This window comes from Topomyia yanbarensis, chromosome 2 (genome assembly GCF_030247195.1).
Source record: "Topomyia yanbarensis strain Yona2022 chromosome 2, ASM3024719v1, whole genome shotgun sequence".
Taxonomy (NCBI): Eukaryota; Metazoa; Arthropoda; class Insecta; order Diptera; family Culicidae; genus Topomyia; species Topomyia yanbarensis.
In genome coordinates this window covers 26545371-26567822 of record NC_080671.1, presented here as the reverse complement: position 1 = coordinate 26567822, position 22452 = coordinate 26545371, and the positions used below count along the sequence as shown (strand labels likewise).

The 22452-nt window shown below is 37.9% G+C and overlaps 1 protein-coding gene across 1 annotated transcript in view; it reads left to right on the top strand.

The window, feature by feature from the left end:
• LOC131678982 (probable G-protein coupled receptor Mth-like 1) overlaps positions 1-18902 on the top strand; it is a 514068-nt gene extending 495166 nt beyond the window's left edge. Inside the window, exon 10 of the transcript XR_009303781.1 lies at positions 18340-18902. The gene's annotated coding sequence lies outside the window, so the exon portion shown is untranslated. The remainder of the gene's footprint in view (positions 1-18339) is intronic.
• The last annotated feature ends 3550 nt before the right edge of the window (positions 18903-22452 follow it).

Genomic DNA, 22452 nt, shown 5'->3' with positions numbered 1-22452 from the left:
CAATAAAGAAAACCTAGCGATTATTTTTATATGTTATGCCAATCGTCCATTATGCCTATAGTAGTTATGCCTAACGTACTTATACCTAACGTCGCGCACCCGTTATAAGACTAATACAGTAATGACCCGTTTTTATCAACCAGCCGAAAAATTTTGGTTGATAAAACGTGGAAGTTGATAAAATCGGGAATTTTTTTTATCTTCATTTTATCATCCTACATAATTAGAAGCAACCAGAGAACTATCTCAAGTTGTTAGTTAGCAGAAAAATCAAACCTAATGTCCTATCCGTGCAACAAGTTGTATTTAACTGAACCGTCCGACAGTTGTCTAATCCAACTTCCAAGCATAAGATCGATCGGAAATTTTGCAGATAGACTCATTATGAATGACAATGTAATCTGCCAACGAAATTTAATAGTTAATCTCCTTAAAAGTGCAATGCAGAATTTATTCTTTAATTAACTAGACACAGGGCGTTGGTAGTTCGCAACTATTCTACGCCCATGTTCCAAAAATGACAATTAAGAAAAACGCGATTGAAGTTGAAAATTAAATAAGCGATCTGGAGAGAAACGCTACATCAATTAAAGCTTAACATTCTAAAATTACGTTCATATCCAACGTTTCTAATGTAATTAGTCCAGTTCCTCCTTCGGAAAAATTTAATTTACAAAATATTCGACGAAAAATTTTCACTGATAAAATCTGCTAAAAATCAGAAAATTCTGAGCCTGTTGGTCTAGCCACGGTTCACGATGCTGTCTATTCATTTTGTTTACGAACGTGTAGGCTGATAGTTTTCTTGTTGAGCGGGCGACTTTTAGTTTTACTAAAATTGGAAATGGATGTATTTGCCATGTTTTAAGGTTTTGTAAGCAACGACAGTGATGAATAGTTTTACAGGATCGATCTCACTATTCTAGTTATTAATATCATATCCATGTCTAAGTCAATGAAACTTTCTCTTTCCACAAACTTACTATTTACTTTTTTAGTTATTTTATTAGTTGGAAAGTTATACGAAGAATTTCAACAATGGGATATACAGGTTCTCTATTTTTTAGGGTTTTTCGTCATGAAACAATATTCCGTATCAGATTTCAAAGAGTTTGAAACAGGCACACGTATTTTTATAGAGATAGGCGGTTTAAGCCTGGTTCTGTGGCTTTCGACAGGCTTCGCTCGTTCTCATTGGTTCGGACAGGTTGGTGTGTTCCTACTTACAAGTGAATAGATTAATACGCTTCGATGACATAGAAGATAACAAACGAGAACAGGAATCTTATTAGCTGATTCAATTCGAAGTTTGTTTAGTGAAGATTCAAGCGCGTTGGCAGGAGATCGTTTTAAAGGGGTAGATAAAGTAGAGAACAGATATCACAATCTTAAAAACTAATATGCGCTAAATTGTATCTTCCGGACCGGTGTTTATAGACAGTTCGCAAAAATAAATTTTGTTTGCAGTTTGGCATGCTCACAACATAAAAACAATATTATTAAGTATTCAATTCGTATTGCATACAACGTCACTTTCAATTGTTATGTTTTCCATGGATAATATGAGACAATTTGTTAGTTTATTATAAAAATTTTGCTTTTTTGGAAAATTTGAGGAACATGCGATACTAGTTCATCAATTACCTTAAATAGCATCAAAATTGGGTAAACTACCCTACATTTTGACTACTATCTAACAGTGCAGGACCAACTACCTTGATTGAATATAAATGTAAGACTGTGGGCCTGAATTGCTGGCATAAAAGAATGAATTAACGGAAGGTTGATAAAATCGGGTACAAAAAGTTCATAAAATCGGGGGTGCATAAAAACGAGTCGAAACTGTAGAATAAATTGACTCAAACTAACAAATTGAATGAAATAAATAAAAGAATGGCTGAACATGAAACGAATAAAATTAAAGATAAAAACAAAACGAATTAAATGAATCAAATGATTCAAATAAATCAAATGAATCAATTTGATTAAGTCCTATACAAACCAAGGAATAATTTAATGAATCCAGTGAATATAATGAAATGGATCAAATGAACAAAATAAAAAATAAATGAAATGAATAAATAAAACAAACGAATCAAATAAACAAACTGAACTGAATTGATAAAATGAATAAAAAAAGAAAATGAGCAGAATAAAATACATTGATTAAAATGAAAAATTAAAGATGTTAAAAGGTTATGAACTAATAGAAAAAAAAATTGTGTCCAATAAATTATTTGGATGAAAGGAATAAAACTGAAAAAAATACTCAGATTATTAAAATGAAGAAACTGAACAAAATGTATGAACTGTAAAAAATGAATAGAATGCATAGAATGAAAACAGTGAATAAAATAAGTTAAATGAATTATATGAGTAAAATGCGCGAAAAGAATAAACTGATCAGAGTGAATCCAAAGAATGTAATGATGCTGAATGAAATGCAATGATCATATATTTGAAGTTAAAAAACTTTTTTGTATAATGAAAATGAATAAACCGAATTGTACGAATTTTAGAACCATTGCATCAGAAAGTTATGAAATGTTTTTGAAAATCCCAGCTTCTGAGAATAGGCTAATTAATATACAATGGACTTTCTAAGGCTTTCAAGCCCCTTGAACAGAGAGCGACAGAGGGAGAATGCGATGAAAAAGACAGGTAGATATTTCAAAGTTTTCATTTCCATTAAAATAAATAGTGTAATGTGTCTAGGCTATGTTGATAGCATAAAGGCGTGCATTCCGTTGATTATTATGCACTCTCTTTCCAGTCATTCTTATAACTTGCATATTGTTTCGTTCGTAATTTTCGTTCAGGAAATAGATATAAATAAGTCCTATACGAACACATACTGTGAAAAAGAAATGGTTCAAACTATCAGGATGACAAAAAGAGCAAAAATTTCGCTACAGTTTTGGGATTAAAAAATACGGTTGTTTTCGGTGATGCCACGAGTATAATTATATGAGCAATCTTTTATCTCACTACTAGGTGAATTACTTCATGATCTGTGTATTAATATACCATCCAACATTTATCTCACGATTGAACGCAACGCCTAATCCAAGGAATAAATACAAGAACTCTAGAAAAAATTTCAACATTATTTTGTCTTTGAAGTGAGCATATTGGTTTTTGAGAAATAGTTCATTCATTATAGAGGTAATTATCAAAATATTTTCAAAATCGAGTTCCTCGCAGCACGTAGATGTGTTTTCATACCCTGACATTCAAAATCGGTTTAGTTTTACCCTTAAAATACTAGTAAAGCAATACTCTGTATGAAAAGGGCTCCTTTTTAATTAGTGAAAATTGCTAGGCGGGAAATGCAATTACAAAATGTTTAATATCTCCGCTGCTCGTGAACGAATTTTGACAATCTATAGCTTGTTAGAAAGGTATTTATACAAGCTTTCTATTTATGTATATGTTGCAGGCCAACATTGCATTGATCGAAAATTATTTGCTAAAAGCTGGCTGTTTTTTGACAAAAACGGTTGCAGGTTCAGCCATTGCAGAGATAATTACATGACATTTTGTACATACATACATACACACACATACCGACATTGTCTCAATTTGTCGAGCTGAGTCGATTGGTATATGAGACTCGGCCCTCCGGGCCTCGGAAAAAGTTTTCAAAGTTTGAGTGAATTTTGTACATTCTTTAGTAATAAATGTAAAACTATAAAAAAATAAACAATATATAAAAATGAAAGTGTTTTTGCGATGAACGAGCATCACGCCCTAATTCTTTCAGGCCAACTTTTTTCTAGTCCAGATAGGGTTTCAAAACTATTTTTCCTTGAAAACGGTAAGGTTAAGAAACTCGAAAAGCCTTTTTTCATAAAGAAAACCCTAGCAACATATGTAACAAGTCTACAAAAAATTTAGCCTATTTGGTTGAATATCAGTTGTAAAAAAGTATAAAAGCATTTTTTCAGATAGTGGTTTGTTGCTAATAGACCACAAACAAGTTTGTTGCTACTAATCAAACCGTAAAAAGTGAATTTGTTGACTAAAAGAATTATTTTCCATCTTACCGCTCCGATTCTAAACGATATTCAGTAGGTGGAGCCTATAATGTTTGATAACTGTTTGTTAAAAGTAACTGAATGCTATAGTGGATAGCAGCTGTCAGTGTTTATTTGCAATAAGTATCATATAAAGAACAAAATACTTGCAAACTTGTGAAATACTTGCCGATACTTTAACAAAACAAATTTGCAACAGAGAGAGGGCGTCATCGATGCATCTGAATCCGTTGATTTTCTTCTGTCAAAGAATCAGCCACAACGAGAAGGCGGCCATGATGCTTTTATAAATTTTTGCACCATATTCGAATTGCATATTGTTAGGCGCAATCGCAAACTGCGTCATTTGCCTGGAGCGCTATATCTTATTGTTATATTTTCATCCATTCCTGATTTTATTTGAAGGCGCATTGAAAATATAAACGTAAAACTGCGTAATTGACAGTAAATCTAGAAGCACCGGTGAAATTTAAGTATAGAAGAGCCAAATATTTGCTTTCAAATATTCCAAATTATCTTGCCAAAATAACATCGCATTATTCCAACACCGAAAATTTTCCAAACATAATTGAACTCGATTTGAAACTAGGTGGCAAAATTGATTTGCAATACAGCGTACGTTTCCATGACATGTTACAAATAGACTCCGCCTTGGGACTTTTTTGGTGGTGAAACAGTTGAGATCATGTTCACCCCGGCTAGATTATTACACGTGATTTGGTTTCATTATTAGTTGTTAATATTCTTTTACTACAAAATATGTTGCTTGGGAGGTGCTACCCTAGCAGTGCTAGAATCTATTCAATTTTACCTCCAATGCTCAATACAATTTTTCTAGAATATTTACAAGGGTCCACTTGCGTGGAAAATGTAGCCAAAAACAGTCTAAATTGATGGGTTTTATCAGTATTCGATAATATTGCAACATAACGAAGATATATGAAAAATTAATTTTCCGTCATCAACGTAAACTGCCCCCGGCAGCACTGCTCCATCGGAATCCAATCAGACTAATTAAAATAACTTCAGTTCTAGAGATGATTCTTGTAACTGTTAATACTCAAATGAAAGTCTATTATGTATTAGTCTTACTTGTTTTTGTGAGCAAAGCTTGCCTCAATCAAAAGTTATGGCTGTTTAAAAACATTGTTGTCCACAAACAACATGGTCATGAATGGGTTAAACACTGAACGGATCGACTCCAAACTTTGCATATGGTCGGTGTTAAGTCGGACCGGACTAAGTCGCAAAACATCAAAAAATAAGATAATGATAGCACTGGATAAAGAAGTTCTTAAAATGACTGAGTTCAAGGAAAAGGAAAGAAACCTGAACCATAAATCAAGGGAAAACTTCAAGCTGGATTCTATAAGTGTTCACTGAAATTTCATTATTTACACCAGTATTTAGCTCATTTTATGGTACTCGGTATTAGGAATTATTTTGCGCGGAATTTGGAATTATCCCCCTGAGGTGAGCAGTATTTAGGTGTATGTCGTTCGTCAATCATTTTTCCCAACAGTTTAGAGCAATGAACAGTATAACGTTTATTTTTCATATCAGATATATTTAATGTGAAGATCAGCTAACGCGATAGTCGACAATTTGAATTTTTAGACTCATTTTTCACTTGAGACGTTCTTAACCTCACGGTATTGGGGCATGTCACGGTATAGGATAAAGACCTAATTTTGGCCCCATTAGGGAGGGTGCCGCACTATTCTTTTAATTACGCAGTCTACAATCGATGAAATGCGCATAAATTGACATCAGTATTCTTGCTTTGTTCATAAGAACCAATTTAATAACAAAAATGGGTCGTCAAACGGTTGGATAACAAAATTCTCACAAGTTTCCTATCTCATGCCTCCACGCGAGTCTAAGTCTATTGATGACATTTGGTCCATAGACCGGCGACGACTGGGTGCTATCAACCTTCTGCCGATAGTAGAAGAATGAGAGTGTGCGAACAGATATAATCAAGGAAACACTACCGTAAAAATGTGCATCTGATCGGAAATCAGCCGCAACAAGATTTTAAACTGACTAGAATCGATGATCGCGGGTGAATACGTACTGAAAATTCGCCGCGTCTGTTTTTATAAATCTAATTTCAAGTTCCGTTATTGCTAACCATCCCGTGTATCAGGTTAACAATACTTTGTATTTCTCTTCAATGGTCGTTATTATCGCTCGTACACGTGTATTTTACAAATCATCCAAAATAGGAAATGCATACCTTGATTTAAAACATCTTGCGCTATCATAACTCTTTGTCTGTATAACGTGTTATTACTCGGTAGTTTTCAACCAAATAAATATATCGTAGAGAAGAAGTAGCGAATACTGTCTAAATACCGTTACAATAGATAGTGATCCGGCCCATTACGCAAGATTAGGGTGTACCCCATTAGGCATAAATACGTTAGGCATAATGGACGTTAGGCATAAATTATCTAGTCGAAGTATCACTTCAAGAAACTTATTTTTTAAAGTGTTGGCCTCGGGTGATTGCGTGAATATTTGAACTTTTTTGATGTTATAGAAATACTCTGGAAACTGATCCAACTTTATCAATATTTTATTCTGCTGTATATGCTTGAAGAAATACTTGCTCAAATAAAGGAAGCAGATCGAATGCTTGGCATACGGAAAGTAAAATAGAATTGCAAAGATTCCATTGATAAGGCCCATATACAATGACAGCGGCATAGCGGCTTGTGAAAATTTACAGTGCATGGGAATACATTTGGCATCCCATAATGAGTGCGTTGCGGCAAAAGCGGTATTGCGGTATACTAAAAGTTGAAACTACCTCAGATTGCATTAATTTCTCGACATACAACCGATTAACAGCATATGACTAAAATAGTCTCAACACGCTTGTTTAAAAACAATCTCATTTGCATTAAGGCATGAATAATGCATAATAACTTAGATTAATTCTTAAGTTCCTATTCATGCATGGTGCAATTATTCAAGAAGAAAATATGAAGACTTCTTTTTCAATAGGTTCAATCTACAAAAGAGAGCCTCTCTTTGTTTTCTTTCTCTTCCGCGAATTACTCGGTCACCTTTCTGATTTCCCTTCAACTATTTGCGTGAAAACCTTGATCTTTCGAAACATACCGATAAATGTTTAAAAAGTTTTAATGGTTTTGCAGTAATAAGCGAAAGAGAAAGCGAAAAAAGGGCTCTCATTTGCAAATTGGACCTATTGGGAAAAAAGTCTTCGTATATAAGAAAAGCTCATGAAAGAAAGAATGATACATTTTATTATTCATTCAACGAACATATTCATATTGCTGTTTTTATATTATCCAATATGGGAGATAATATAGAAGCAGCCATATTCATATATTCATTGAACTGTATAATCAGGGATACAGTTCAATGACTATATTCATCAGGTCATCAAAGGTAGAACTACAGAAACTGTCTGATACGAGAGATTTTTTTCGTGTGCTGTGAAAAGTCACCGAAATAAAAAAGGTATCGTCACAAACGTAACAACCTTAGCCTAATGCGTCCATAATACTGCAAGGTTCCATAGCTCCAAAGCGTAATTTTTGGTAATTATTCTGACTTATTTTGCAATACTTTATTACAGTTATATTGGTAATACATCCAATAAACTTGAAATGTATTTCAACCAAAACTGTTGACTTAAATGAGGAAAGCATCCAGCTAATCTACGTAAAAAAATAGAAAAAAATCGACACTAGTAAGGGACAAATATCTCGCATTATATTTTTCATATCACGGTGTCTCGATAAAGTCATACGATGGTATGGTATTGCAAAGTGTAGTTTTTTTCTAACCCGAAAAACGGGGGTAAGGTTGAAATATCTACAATAAATAAAGGCTTGCGATTAATTTTATGTTTTTATGAATTATGCCTATCGTCCATTATGCCTAACGTCCATTATGCCATTCGTCCATTATGCCTAACGTTCATTATGCCTAACATACTTATGCCTAACGTATGTATGCCCAACGTCCATTATGCCTAACGTATTTATGCCGAACGTGGCGCATCCGATAAGATTAGCTTTTCTAGGCAATACTCCCACGGTCGGCTGTGTGGAGTTCAAATTGCTTGTGTTTAGGAAACATAGGATACTCTCGGTAACCGGTTGCCCAGAGTTTAAAGAGAATCAAAAACTGAACAAGATCTTTTCTTTTTCGAGTCATCGTGTACTCGAAGACTAACTAAACAACTACGTAATAAAATATTCTTTACAAGTCACATCGCTTGCTTGGAGTGAATCCTAGACCTTATACCCTTCCAAACCACCAACTCCACGATACCTATAGAAGAGTCTGATGCATCGTCGTGTTTCCGTTAAGTAGGTGAAGCATCAACACTTCCCGTCTACCTTATCCTTTATCCTTCCCCGTGAACGATGCAGCTGGGGGCGGCCGGCAATGATGGCTATCATGTGTTGAGGTTTTAATTTGGCTTGGATTGGTATGAATTCCTACTTACCACTTCCCAAGCAACTCTTATTAGATAATCAGCAGTCATACATGATGAAGTCAGTGTGCAATCCGCCAAATTCATCGTCACAACGCAACGCAACACACATTCAATGTAAAGTTTTCCCTTTATTTTGTTTTTGTACAATTGAACAAAGGGAATTTTTGACTTTTTGCCTTTCTCATATAAAGAAAGGCTATGCAATCACTGTAAAAATCGACTTTTTAACCGAGGCCCGGAGGGCCGAGTGTCATACACCATTCGATTCAGTTCGTCGAGATCGGCAAATGTCTGTGTGTGTGTATGTATGTGTGTGTGTATGTGTGTGTGTATGTGTGTGTGTGTCATTTAAACTCACACAATTTTCTCAGAGGTGGCTGAACCGATTTTCGCAAACTTAGTTTCATCTGAAAGGTATAACGCTCCCATAAGCTGCTATTGAATTTTTAGTTGATCCGACTTCCGGTTCCGGAGTTACGGGTTGAAGAGTGCGGTCACACAGCAAATTCCCATATAAACTGGTACCACCATAATGTTCAAATGATGTAAAACATATTAAAATTGATGTAACATTACTCTAGTTTGCGGGTCTGGATCACTAATGATCAATCAAAGCAGCTTTGACCACATTGGCCACCTATGACGGTTCATGACGCCCCCGGGGAACCCGCCAAGTTCCTAAGCTAATATCACACCCATTCCCCAACGAATTCTCTACCGATTTTTACAAACTTGATTTCAAATGAAAGATACAGTAATGCCATTGACTGCTGCTGAATTTCATTCTGTTCTGACTCTTGCTTCCGGAGTTACAGGGGTTTTAGTAAGGATACACTGGAATTTCCCATATAAATCGGTACAATCGTAATACCTCAGAGGCTAGAAACTATTGAAATGGTCACCAAATAACTTCTAATCGCAGATCTAGATCACTGATTGCCAATCAAACATTCTTTGAATATATTGTCCACTATCGACGATTCCGGAAGTCCGGAATTCCGGGCATATTCCACAATTAAAGTCAAATCGGTTCTTCGGTGATGACTGAACCGATTTTCTCAAACCAAGTCTCAAATGGAAGGCAAAATATGCAGTTGAGTATTACATCGCCGCCCCTCCTACCCCCGCCTTGCCCTTACACCTCCCTCCTTCATCACTCCCCTCCCCTTGGACCACCCTCACGCCCGCATTTCCTTCATCCACCCCGTATACCGAAATAAGATGAAGGATTTCTGACGCATCCTCCACTCTCACTCTACTAACCCCCCATTCCCTCCACTTTCAAACCCATTCCACCAACATTTCAAAATATAATTACATGAAGATAACATTGAACTCATGCTGATTAAGGTAATTAAATACTATTCTTTTGCCTTTCTCATATAGAAAGGTTATGCAATTGCTCCAAAAACCGACTTTCTAACCGAGAACCGGAGGGCCGAGTCTCATATAACATTCGACTCAGTTCGCCGAGATCGCAAAATATCTGTGTGTATGTATGTGTGTATGTATGTATGTATGTATGTATGTGTGTATGTATGTATGTATGTATGTATGTATGTATGTATGTATGTATGTGTGTGTATGTGCGGATTTGTTAACAAAATGTCCACATCGGTTTCTCGGAGATGGTTGAACCGATTTTTAGAAACTAAGATTCAAATGAAAGGTATACTATTCTCATAGGTTGCTATTGAATTTCATTTTCAACCGACATCTTGTTCCGGATTACGAGTTGAAGAGTATGGTTACAAAACAAAATTTGTTGATTTGTCCACATCGGTTTCTCGGAATTTTCTGAACCGATTTTGACAAACTTGATTTTAAATGGAAGGTCCATCAGCTGCTGTTGAATTTTGTGTGGATCCGAGTTCTGGTTCCTGAATTACAGGGTGATACGTACGATCACGCAGCAAATCTCGATTCTAACGAATTCTGCGATGAATGTAAAAAGGTAAAATTTTTGCCTTTCTCAATAGAAAGGTATTGCAATTGCTCTGAAAACCGACTTTTTAACGGAGGCCCGGAGGGCCGAGTGGCATATACCATTCGATTCAGTTCGTCGAGTTCGGCAAATGTCTGAGCGTGTGTATGTATGTGTGTATGTATGTATGTGTGTATGTGCGTCTGTGTGTGTATGTGACCAAAAATGTCACTCATTTTTCTCAGAGCTGGCTGAACCGATTTTGACAAACTTAGTCTCAAATGAAAGATGCAACGTTCCCATAGGCTGCTATTGAATTTCTGACGAATCCGACTTCCGGTTCCGGAATTACAGGGTGGTGAGCACGAGCACGCAGAAAATGTCGATTTTAATAAATTCTGCAATGAATGTATAAAGGTGAAAATTTTTCCAAAATATGACCACAACTGCTTCGATTTGTAGTATTAGGTCACTAACATCCATTCAAAGTCTTTTTGGCCCCATTGGCCACCATCATCGGTTCTGGAAGCCCCGGCGGAAGTATCCAAATTCAGAATAACAGTCACATCGGTTTCCCGGAGATGGCTAGACCGATTCAACCAAACTTAGTCTCAAATGAAAGGTGTTGCGCCTTCGTAAATGGTTATTTAATTTCATCCCGATCTGACTTCCGGTTCCGGAGTTACAGGTTGTGGCGTGCGATCACATAGCAAATTGCGATTCAAACCGATACTCCGATGAAAGCAAAAAAGGTAAAAATTTCGCTAAAATGTCTCTCAAACAACTTAAATTTGCTGTTCTAGGTCATCGACGGCCAACCAAACTTTCGTTGACTACATTGACCACCATAGACGGTTCCGGAAGTGCCCGGTAAAAGCGGCCATCTTTCAAAATTGACGTACTCACATCAGTTTCCCGGAAATGGTTGGGCAGACTTTCACAAACACTGTCCCAAATGATAGCTATAGTATCCCCACAGATGTCTATAAAATTTCGTACGGATCGCTTGGATGCGTCCGGAAATATAGACTAATCCATCCGGTCACATATGAAATTCCCATATAAGCCGGAACTCAAATTTTTTTTTTTCAAAGGGGGACCCCATGAAATTTCAGAAATCAAATTCGTTTTTGATGCCAAACATCTTTAAAATGCATGAAACGTCGAGATTTTATGTTATCTCGAAAATTTTTTTTTTTATGAAAATCCACTTTTTGGGACTGCCGATTTCGCACCTTTTTGCCTTTCTCATATAAAGAAAGGCTATGCAATCACTGTAAAAATCGACTTTTTAACCGAGGCCCGGAGGGCCGAGTGTCATACACCATTCGATTCAGTTCGTCGAGATCGGCAAATGTCTGTGTGTATGTATGTGTGTGTGTATGTATGTGTGTGTATGTGTGTGAGTGTGTCATTTAAACTCACACAATTTTCTCAGAGATGGCTGAACCGATTTTCGCAAACTTAGTTTCATCTGAAAGGTATAACGCTCCCATAAGCTGCTATTGAATTTTTAGTTGATCCGACTTCCGGTTCCGGAGTTACGGGTTGAAGAGTGCGGTCACACAGCAAATTCCCATATAAACTGGTACCACCATGATGTTCAAATGATGTAAAACATATTAAAATTGATGTAACATTACTCTAGTTTGCGGGTCTGGATCACTAATGATCAATCAAAGTAGCTTTGACCACATTGGCCACCTATGACGGTTCATGACGCCCCCGGGGAACCCGCCAAGTTCCTAAACTAATATCACACCCATTCCCCAACGAATTCTCTACCGATTTTTACAAACTTGATTTCAAATGAAAGATACAGTAATGCCATTGACTGCTGCTGAATTTCATTCGGTTCTGACTCTTGCTTCCGGAGTTACAGGGGTGTTAGTAAGGATACACTGGAATTTCCCATATAAATCGGTACAATCGTAATACCTCAGAGGCTAAAAACTATTGAAATGGTCACCAAATAACTTCTAATCGCAGATCTAGATCACTGATTGCCAATCAAACATTCTTTGAATATATTGTCCACTATCGACGATTCCGGAAGTCCGGAATTCCGGGCATATTCCACAATTAAAGTCAAATCGGTTCTTCGGTGATGACTGAACCGATTTTCTCAAACCAAGTCTCAAATGGAAGGCAAAATATGCAGTTGAGTATTGCGTCGCTGCCCCCCCGTCTTGCCCTTACACCTCCCTCCTTCATCACTCCCCTCCTCTTTGACCACCCTCACGCCCGCATTTCCTTCATCCATCCCGTATACCGAAATAAGATGAAGGATTTCTGACGCATCCTCCACTCCCACTCTACTAACCCCCCATTCCCTACACGTTCAAACCCATTCCACCAACCTTTCCAAATTATAATCACATGAAGATAACATTGAACTCATGCTTATTAAGCTAATTAAATATTATTCTTTTGCCTTTCTCATATAGAAAGGTTATGCAATTGCTTCAAAAACCGATTTTCTAACCGAGGCCCGGAGGGCCGAGTCTCATATAACATTAGTCGAGTTTGCCGAGATCGCAAAATATCTGTGTGTATGTATGTGTGTATGTATGTATGTATGTATGTATGTGTGTATGTATGTATGTATGTATGTATGTATGTATGTATGTATGTATGTATGTGTGTGTATGTGCGGATTTGTTAACAAAATGTCCACATCGGTTTCTCGGAGATGGCTGAACCGATTTTTACAAACTAAGATTAAAATAAAAGATATAATATTCCCATAGGTTGCTATTGAATTTCATTTTCAACCGACATCTTGTTCCGGATTACGAGTTGAAGAGTATGGTTACAAAACAAAATTTGTTGATTTGTCCACATTGGTTTCTCGGAATTTTCTGAACCGATTTTGACAAACTTGATTTTAAATGAAAGGTCGATCAGCTGCTGTTGAATTTTATGTGGATCCGAGTTCTGGTTCCTGAATTACAGGGTGATACGTACGATCACGCAGCAAATCCCGATTCTAACGAATTCTGCGATGAATGTAAAAAGGTGAAGTTTTTTCCAAAATGTAAACAGAACTGTTGAATTTGTAGATCTAGGTCACCAACAGTCATTCAAAGTCTCTTTGGCCACCCTGTCCACCATCGACGGATCCGGAAGCATCCAAATTCAGAATAACGGTTATATTGGTTTCTCGAAAATAGCTAGACCGATTTGATCAACTTAGTCTCAAATTAAAGGTGTTGCGTCCCCGGAAACTGATATTAAATTCCATCTCCATCCGACTTCCGGCTCCGGAGTTACGGGTTGTGAAGTGCGATCACATAGAAAACTCCGATTCAAACCGATACCGCGATGAATGCAAAAAGGTGCTCTTATATATACTTACCAAGTGTAATAAGAATGAAAGATATTTCCGTAATGTTATATTGTACGAACCAGCTATTAAATCATAGTTTGGAGAAATGAGAAAGGCACAATTGCACCTCTAGGTGGATTAAAACAGGTTTTTCAGTTCAATATTACCGTGGCTGTTTTTTCTTTTTCAAAAATTTAGAACTCGAATAATGATTTATTTTCCTGTATATAGTTGTCATGTGATGTATAATAATAAAATGTAATATATGCATTTAAAAGTTTTTAATGAATATAAACAACGGACACATTCTCGTGATTCATGATTGAGAAAGGCACAATTGCACCGCTAGGTGGATTAAAATAGGTTTTTTTGTTTAGATAATGTTTATAATTTTTGCAATTATGTACTACATTTTTAATCTTTCCATTTCTTTACTTTTACTAATACTATTGACGAAAAATTCCTCTTCAAAGTCACCAAAACGTACGAAGACGTATTCAAAATGGATTTCAAACTTTAACTTTGTGATGCACGGGCAATATACAGTGGTGGGGGCCCGTACGTTGGACCACCCGGGCCCGTATTTTCAATCTACGGCCCTGATAAGATGGGAAGATTTTTGGATAGTCGAAAGCTTGTTTTGTGATACTGCTTCAGTAGCTTTGCTGGATCTCGCCGTATAATGTTATTTTTTATGATACAAATTAGGTATAAAATGTTTAAAAAAAGGTATTTTAAAGCTGGTGCAATACACAGCAACATTACTATTTTTAGTTATTTTTAAGGTGAGGTTATACAAACAGTTGTGTTCAACTACGTTTGTTATAATAGCGTATTATTTAATACAGTTATCATTACTAGCAAGCTATATTGCTGGATGTGTTATGAAAAACGATTGAAAACGCCTTAAAATATCACCATTTTGCATCCTGGCAAAATTTCTTTAGCAATTTTTGACATACTCCTTATTCTGTCACATTATGCAGTATGTAAAAAATATAACAAAATAAAATATCGACTAAAAATATTTTGGTTATTAGCCAGGATTTTGTTCTAGTTACTCCTTTGTGTATCGCCCTTTATCTTCTCCCAATTAGGCTTCGGCATCTCCCTCTGCATTTCGACTTTGACTTGTGGATTAGAAGAGTGAGCCAACCAATGTTGCTTTTTTGCCTAAGTCCGTCGCTTTTTGGTTTTTTGTTTATTTTCTTGCTCCCCAGCGTGTCTTTTTCATTTCTTTAATCGCGAATTTCCGCAACTAATTGCACAGTGTTTTTTTTGGTGCCAAAATCGTTAAATTTGGGTCAATGATGTCTCCGCGGAATTTATGGAGATATATTTATTAACTTTCTTGCAAGTGCATATATTAAGAATGTGTCTTTAGCAAAATTGTTGAGCAACTTTTTGTCAATAACTTTGCTGAAGACACAAAGTCTTCGCCTTTATTATTTTCAACATTATTGCTTGCTGTTTGTGGATGACCTCTCAAAAGCCAATTCAATAATATAACTTTTTAAATATCTTCCTGACAACTTGGTATGTTCCGTAAAATGGTTCGAATGTTCAAAATGGACAACTTTCTATATTACAACAATGGTTGATCTGCGCAGACGAAGGCGACGACACAATACTGTCTGTGCACTGGATAAAGAACAAAGCGATAGATAAATTGTTCGCTCTGTGCTAGATAAAAAGGTAGACGGATACACGCAATTTTTTTTAATTTTATATAGTTTATTTTTACATATTATAAATTTTAATTTTTTTATTAGTTTTTATTAAGGAGTCTGATTTAATTTCATTGTTAGGTGGAATAAATCGGTTTTTTTCTAAAGAACGTAATTCTCATATCACTGAAATTTCAGGCTTAAAAAAGCAATCATGTATCGTAAAAAACATTCTAAAATTCTGCCATATTCTCCATGTTCCTAGAGCGGCGGTTTGTTTAAATTCAGCGCATTCCCGTCAAAAACACGAATGCGGCGACAGAAAAACCGTACCCCATCTCTGGATTTAAAAGTTAATAGAATAACTGTCAATTGCAGCGCTGCGGTTCCATTCGGGTCTTGATGTTATGTGGACAAAAGATACACATTCACACATTCTGCTGCACCGTTCCCGTTTCCGAGAATCAATTTATTTATCCCGTGGTTTTTGCGTTCGATTGGTACGAAATCGCCATTGAGATAGAACTTGCTATCTACGGGCAACCAATTCTAAAAAATAGAAACGTATTCGAGGGAAAATTCCTTCGAAAATAGAGTTTGAGGTAATAATAGGTTATTTATGTCCGAACGATTTGTTCCGAGAATGTCCGAGCACAATCAGAGAATCGAAGAATGGGTACACATCCGTGTTCGTTGTTTGTTGAGATGACATCGGAAGCAAACGGTTCTCTGTGGGAGATAGGATATTAGCCATCCGAAAGAGTGGTCCGACCGCGTTCGGCTGTGCCCGGCACACATCAGCTTCGTCAATTTGCTGGGGTGGAGTGTTCAGCAAACAGCCTGGCCTGGCTAGCGCAATTACCTCGGCAGGACCGTCCATCATCGGCAGACATTACCACAGGCTCTTTTCGGGGGATGGGAGACGATGTGGTTTTTTTGGATGTTGAACCTTGCATTGCTGTGCATTGAACCACTAAAGTTAGAAGATATTTTATGGAATGTTTGACGAAATTCTGAATTATTTTTTTGAGAGGGATTACAAGTTGTTTGGATTTTTAAAGCTCGTATCCGACAAGATGAAGTAAATTAAACATTCATAAACATGAGCATTGGCAAAACAGAAGAGCGGTGACATATGCAGTAGCATGCCATGAAATGCAATTTTCACTATGAGAAAGTCGATCTAGTCAGTGGACAAAACGGCAAACAGTTATGGTTCCACAAATTTTTGCGATTGTTAAAATATACTTCATTTAGATTTCAATATCCTTTTGAAACGTTATACCCCAAAGTTTAAAGCGACGTTAACATATTTTCATTCAATATACCTCATAGTGACAATCCGTAGTACATCCGCCAGTACATGCGGTGAAAAGTAGAGGATGAAAAAAACCACACACACATACGGTATCGTGTAGGCCTTGGTCCAAATGCTGAAAATACCGCACAGTATTTAAAAAAAATTAAATTCCGGTGACGAGAAATTTATTAAAATTCGTGTCCCGCGCTCCCAGTCGACTGCTGTGGCGCTGATCGTGTGTCTGCACTGCACTATGGCAACTCATTTCGCGAATATCCACGTGTCGGTTGGTCGGAGCGCGTTTGTTCGCCGCTTGCTGGGTGCTACTTTTTTCCACTCATTTTCAATTTCGAATGTTTTCGCATATGGCCCCCGAATAGTTTATGGAATTTTACGCCCAAGCTTTTTATTTTCATTAAATGCATAATAAACATAATATAAACATCACAACGGGGCAATATCAAAAGCAATGGGGCGCGTGATGCAGAACAAAAAACAGAGTTGCTACCGCCCGAAGGTGTTTGTCTAGTGCATAAAAAAGGTCTCGTAGGTTGAAATGTCGTATGTGGAATGGCCTAGCCATGTGATACGGTTAAACGTCAGTGCATACCGGTAGACTGCAGATATTTAATTTGTTCGAAAATGTTTGACAGGGAATAATTTTGCTTTGGGAATCCTGGCCTAGGTTACAGTAATTACATTTTGAATGTTAGACTATGTTAAAATCCACGGATTCGGAATATGAATCCATATTAAGAACATATGATTAATGTCAAGTATGTGAATCAATATTGGTCCAATTATGTTGAATGTTCTACGATTTTCAACAATATAAAATACAGACTCTAGAAATTGCAACATGATTTTCAAGAAAGTAACTAGTTTACATCACTTCAGCCATCTTCTCCATTGTTGTTAAGGCACTGACTTGTTCAAGCCTTCCTCTACCTTTTACAGCACTTACAATCAGTCTTTGTTATTCTAGATGAAACAACCTTTCCTCGTACAGCAAAGGCTGCATCTGACATTTTTCTACGTCCGTTCCCCTTCCGCTACCACATCGTAGGATTAAAGAGAATAAAAGAAAGCTCAATTCTGATCGCCCATCAGCCGCCCCTTCCCCACTTAACCTATGCCAAAAGCCGGTCTACAGCCACACGACAGCTGACTGGCAGAACGTGCTTTATGGCCCTGCAGTTAGAGTCTCATATCCGCATTTTTTTCGTGTTTTTTTCGTATAGGCAGCAGACTCCAGACAGACTAACGGGAAGCCACTCGTGCGAACAAACATTCCATTTAGAATCTCATTAGCAATCAGAGGAACACAAAGTGTAACGCTTTCCGTGAGTCATCTCCGGCAGCCGGCAAAAACAACGAGCAGTCGGGGAGGGGGAAAGTCTAATAAAAATCACGTTTCTGTACTTTATCCGGTGCAATGAAAGCCAAAACATGCTGGCAGTCGGCATTTGATACGTAAAGGGATAGATATCAGTTGAATCCAAGTAAGCGAATTCGTGTTGTTAGGGGTAATGCTTCTTGGGAATTACCTCTTGAGACAGTTATTCAGTTGGTTGCTTCGAGATAATTATTTCAGGGGACAGAGATAGGGTGATGAGCCTATTTTGGTACCATTAGGGAGAGGGTCGCACTATTTTTTGAACAACTTTAAAAGAAGCCATATTATCTATAACCTTTCTCAGAATAAAGTATCAGTGTACTGTTACTTAAACATCTATATAATGCTTATTTAGCAGAATTGCCTCAATTTTCAGCATAAATGAAAATAAATGTTCCATTCTGTGCATCTATTCCCACCTCAACGATCCAATTATCGCCTCATGGGTGTGCCAATTTCCACCTCATCGAAAAACAATCTAGTTGAAACGCAATGCCTCATATTCCATTTGCGTCGATTCTAACTGGGTATCCAGATCATGGACGCTAACGTGTGATTTGTAAAACGAATCATTCTGCTTTTTTCAACCGATCAAAACAAACGTAAACATCACGCACATCAATGAAACTCATCAGCTGTTAGTAGAAGAGCGCCCAGAATTGCGCACGCAGAAAAAAATCATTCGAAGGTTAGCAACTGGAATGACAAGAATTGCTTTCTCCCAATCCGAATTGTATGTGCAGATGAAAATAAAATATCTGCAATCAACAATTAGTTGAATAACTTGAAGTAATTGATTACTTATACCTGAAATAGCATTACATTATATTTACAAGTTCATGTTTTGGTTTGGCCGCACTGGTAATTCTTTTCTGTATGATGGATACAAAAAGTTGGTTTTGTTTGTGGTAGTGTATCAGCAAAACATGCCAATAATAGGAACCCCCGTATTTAGTTTTATCCTATTATAACACTAGGCCTATTCTAGTGTTTGACGAGTGATTTTAAAGTGAAATTATCGCAAAAAGGTTCTCCAGCTAAAATAAAGGTATGTATCAGTGCAATGTTTAGTATATTTGTGCTGGAATAACGAGATATGAGGCGGTAAATGCTGGCTCGTAAGTGTTTATTTTGCTAAGCGCCGTTGCATCCAGTTTCGGTTCACTACGTGAGTGAGGCGGATTAGTAGATATTTCAATAAGGTGATTTTGTTTTAATTAAAAGTTGGATTTAGAGGATAGTTCTAAATACATATGTGCACAACAAATAAAGAATATAACTTGAGCTTATTTTTTCTCACCTGTTTTAGCCAAATCGATAGTGTCATTATCTCATATGCTTGGTTCGAAACCAAAGGGGTACGAAATAGGGTCACAATAGGCTCTACTGCCATAATAGGCACATCACCCTATATGAGACGAGATTTACACAAACTAAACATGTTACCACTCTTGAGCAGACCTTCTCCTAGATTTGGTGGAAAATCAAGCAATATTTGTGAATTTTTTGCAGAAAAATGAGAAGAAATACGAACATCTGCTTTTGATCTTTTATTCGTTATTCATCGATAATCATAATTTTTTTTTTCGAATGTTCAAAATGGCGGTTTTAAAATGGCGGAGAGAAGTTCGAGCCAACCAGCCAAGTGATGCGGTCAGTTCGGCGATTCCGGTAGAGTAGGGTATCCGGTTTGCTGGAGCCCCGGCGCGACTGGTGGTGTATCGTCGCGGTCTACGCGGTCTCGTTCCCGGCGGTGAATCTGACTGTAAGCTGACGGAGAGGTCCCAGACGAAAAATGTTCTCCCGATACCGATTCTTATTTGGTTTCAGTACCACAACTTCTTGAGCCCTTTGACTCCGTAACCGGTGCCATTTAGCACCGCAACTCCTTAAAGCCATTTAGTTCTCTTCTTGGGCCATTTAGCACTACTTCCTTGATGGTCCATTCAGTCCTCGATTTGTTCGCGAACAACTCGGTTTAGTCCCCGACGATGGACCTGACCTACTCCGACAGAGAATTCCCCGGCGAGAGAAGTTCTCCCGAGATCGAGCCAATCAGCTAGGTGCCGAGGTCAGTTCAGCGATTTTGGTGAAGCAGGGTGTTCGGTGCACTGGTGCGCCGATGACTCGCGACTAGTGGTGTTTCGTCGCTGTCTACTCAGTCTAGTCCCCAGCGGTGAATCTACGCTAACGGAGAGTTTCCTGGCGAAAAAAGTTTTCCCAATATCGATTCTTCTTTGGTTTTCGCTATTTTTCTATCGGAACAACTGGTAGGGTGCCGTGGTCGTTCTGGCGATTCATTCCGAATGGAGCATGACGTCCGGTTCGCTGGCGTTTCGACGACTCATACTCGTTGCTCTGTTGCAGTCTACTCGACTAGCCTCGGCGGTGTATCTAGCTTATACCTGCGGAGAGTTCCCTGGCGGTGATTGCTCTCCCGAAACCGTTGTTCGATGTCCATTCCGTTGTAAGACGGTCATGATCTACCTCAGCGGTTCTCAACCTTTTTCGTACCACGGACCCCTTAGATATCACACTGGGTTGCTGTGGACCCCCACAGATCAACATCAATTTTGTATGCTATCAATATGTTATTTTCAATTTGTTAGGAAACAAGATTTGAAATTTCAACATGCACTCGTAAAACATATTTTTCTTCGCGAACTCCCAGCAATGACTTCGCGGCCCCCTAGGGGCCCTCGGACCCCAGGTTGAGAATCACTGATCTACATCATATCTCTGTTTACTGCGTTCCACGTCTTTACGTCGCTTGTCATTCTGTAGGCTACATTATCCGGGTTTATGTCCGATCCTCCCGTTTTAAGTAGCTCCCTGCACGTCACTTCAAACCTCGGACATACAAAGACTCTCCTCGGACATTCAAAGACTTCAAACCTCGGACATTCAAAGACGCTCCGGTGTCTCCTCGACGTTCTCACACTCCAGGCACAGTGTTGACGTTGCGTACCCATACCAATGAAGATACTCCTTAAGCAGCCGTGGCTCGGTAGGAGCTGTTTCACGTCGACAGGTTTGGATGAGCCGGTAGGTCCACTTTCCTTTCTCGGTATTATCCCATTCCTGCTGCTACGTCACCATCGAATCGATTCTCATCATCTTCCTCACGTTTATGACGTTTCATTGATTGTAGCACTTGATACCGTCAGAGTAATGCAGATGGAGATCATCTCGGCGTCAAGGTATACTGCCTCCGGTACGCAATCGCAACTCGTACGACCAGCAGTCGAAGCGTCCTGTTCAGCTTTTCGCGGTTTCACTTGGATGACGAAACACTAGATAAAGACCCGACATTTCGCATGTGTAATCAACGTGGTTGTTTAAGCTCAATCAGTCGTCGATTATCACTCCCAATTGCTTCAGTGCACGATTCGATTCATTGACATCCCCTTCGATGGTGATCTGTTTCCGCTGAACCGCTTTGCAGTTGCTGTCCAACAACAAATCCGTCTTGTAGTGAGCTATTTGCAGCTTGACCCGTTCATCCAGCTCTCGATTGCATCTAGTGTCCCCGTCACCGACACCTCCATTTCTTCAAGTGTCTCGCCGTTAGTGACACATCGTCCAGGAAACCAACGATTTTCACTTTCTTGGGCGGCCACAGTATTAAGACCCCACACTGATAGAATATATTCGTAAATCGCTAGGAATTAATTTCGTACAAACAACTTTCATAAAATATACGAATTTTTCCTACATATGATGAATCGTTCGTAGTTCTATCGAAACACTTTTATTTTTTATTGCGAGTTTTTCGTGAAAACCACGAAATGACTTTCGTTGGCTTATTACGAAACAGCTTCATTCAGCAAACGAGTCGTTCGCTGTTATATACGAATATCTTTATAATATTTACGAGCACCATTCATCAAACCGTCCACGTCAAAAGAGCAATATGGAGCAATTGTTGCTATACGTCAGATAATTGTTATTGTCTGACTATTTAGTAGTCGTATCCGTGTCCGCCGGTTGCAGGAAGATTTCCTGAACATCTTTCGCTTCCAGTTGATTCAGAATCTGGAGCAGTACAGAATCAGTTGAGCCGTCGCGAACTGCTCGTTGATTTTGTATGAATAATTTTGAATTTTTCTCTGCCAGAGCAATATCGGTGCTGTCAAACATCGATCCTAAAAGATCGAATGCGACCAACGAAATCGTTTGTAATATACATAAACGTTTATTAAAATAAACGAAACATTTCGTTTCTTTCACGAAAAATAATGTCGATAACTTTCGTGTAATGTAAACTAAATAAGTAAAATTTACGAAAACTTTCGTTCATCAAGCGGCCATTTCTTCGTA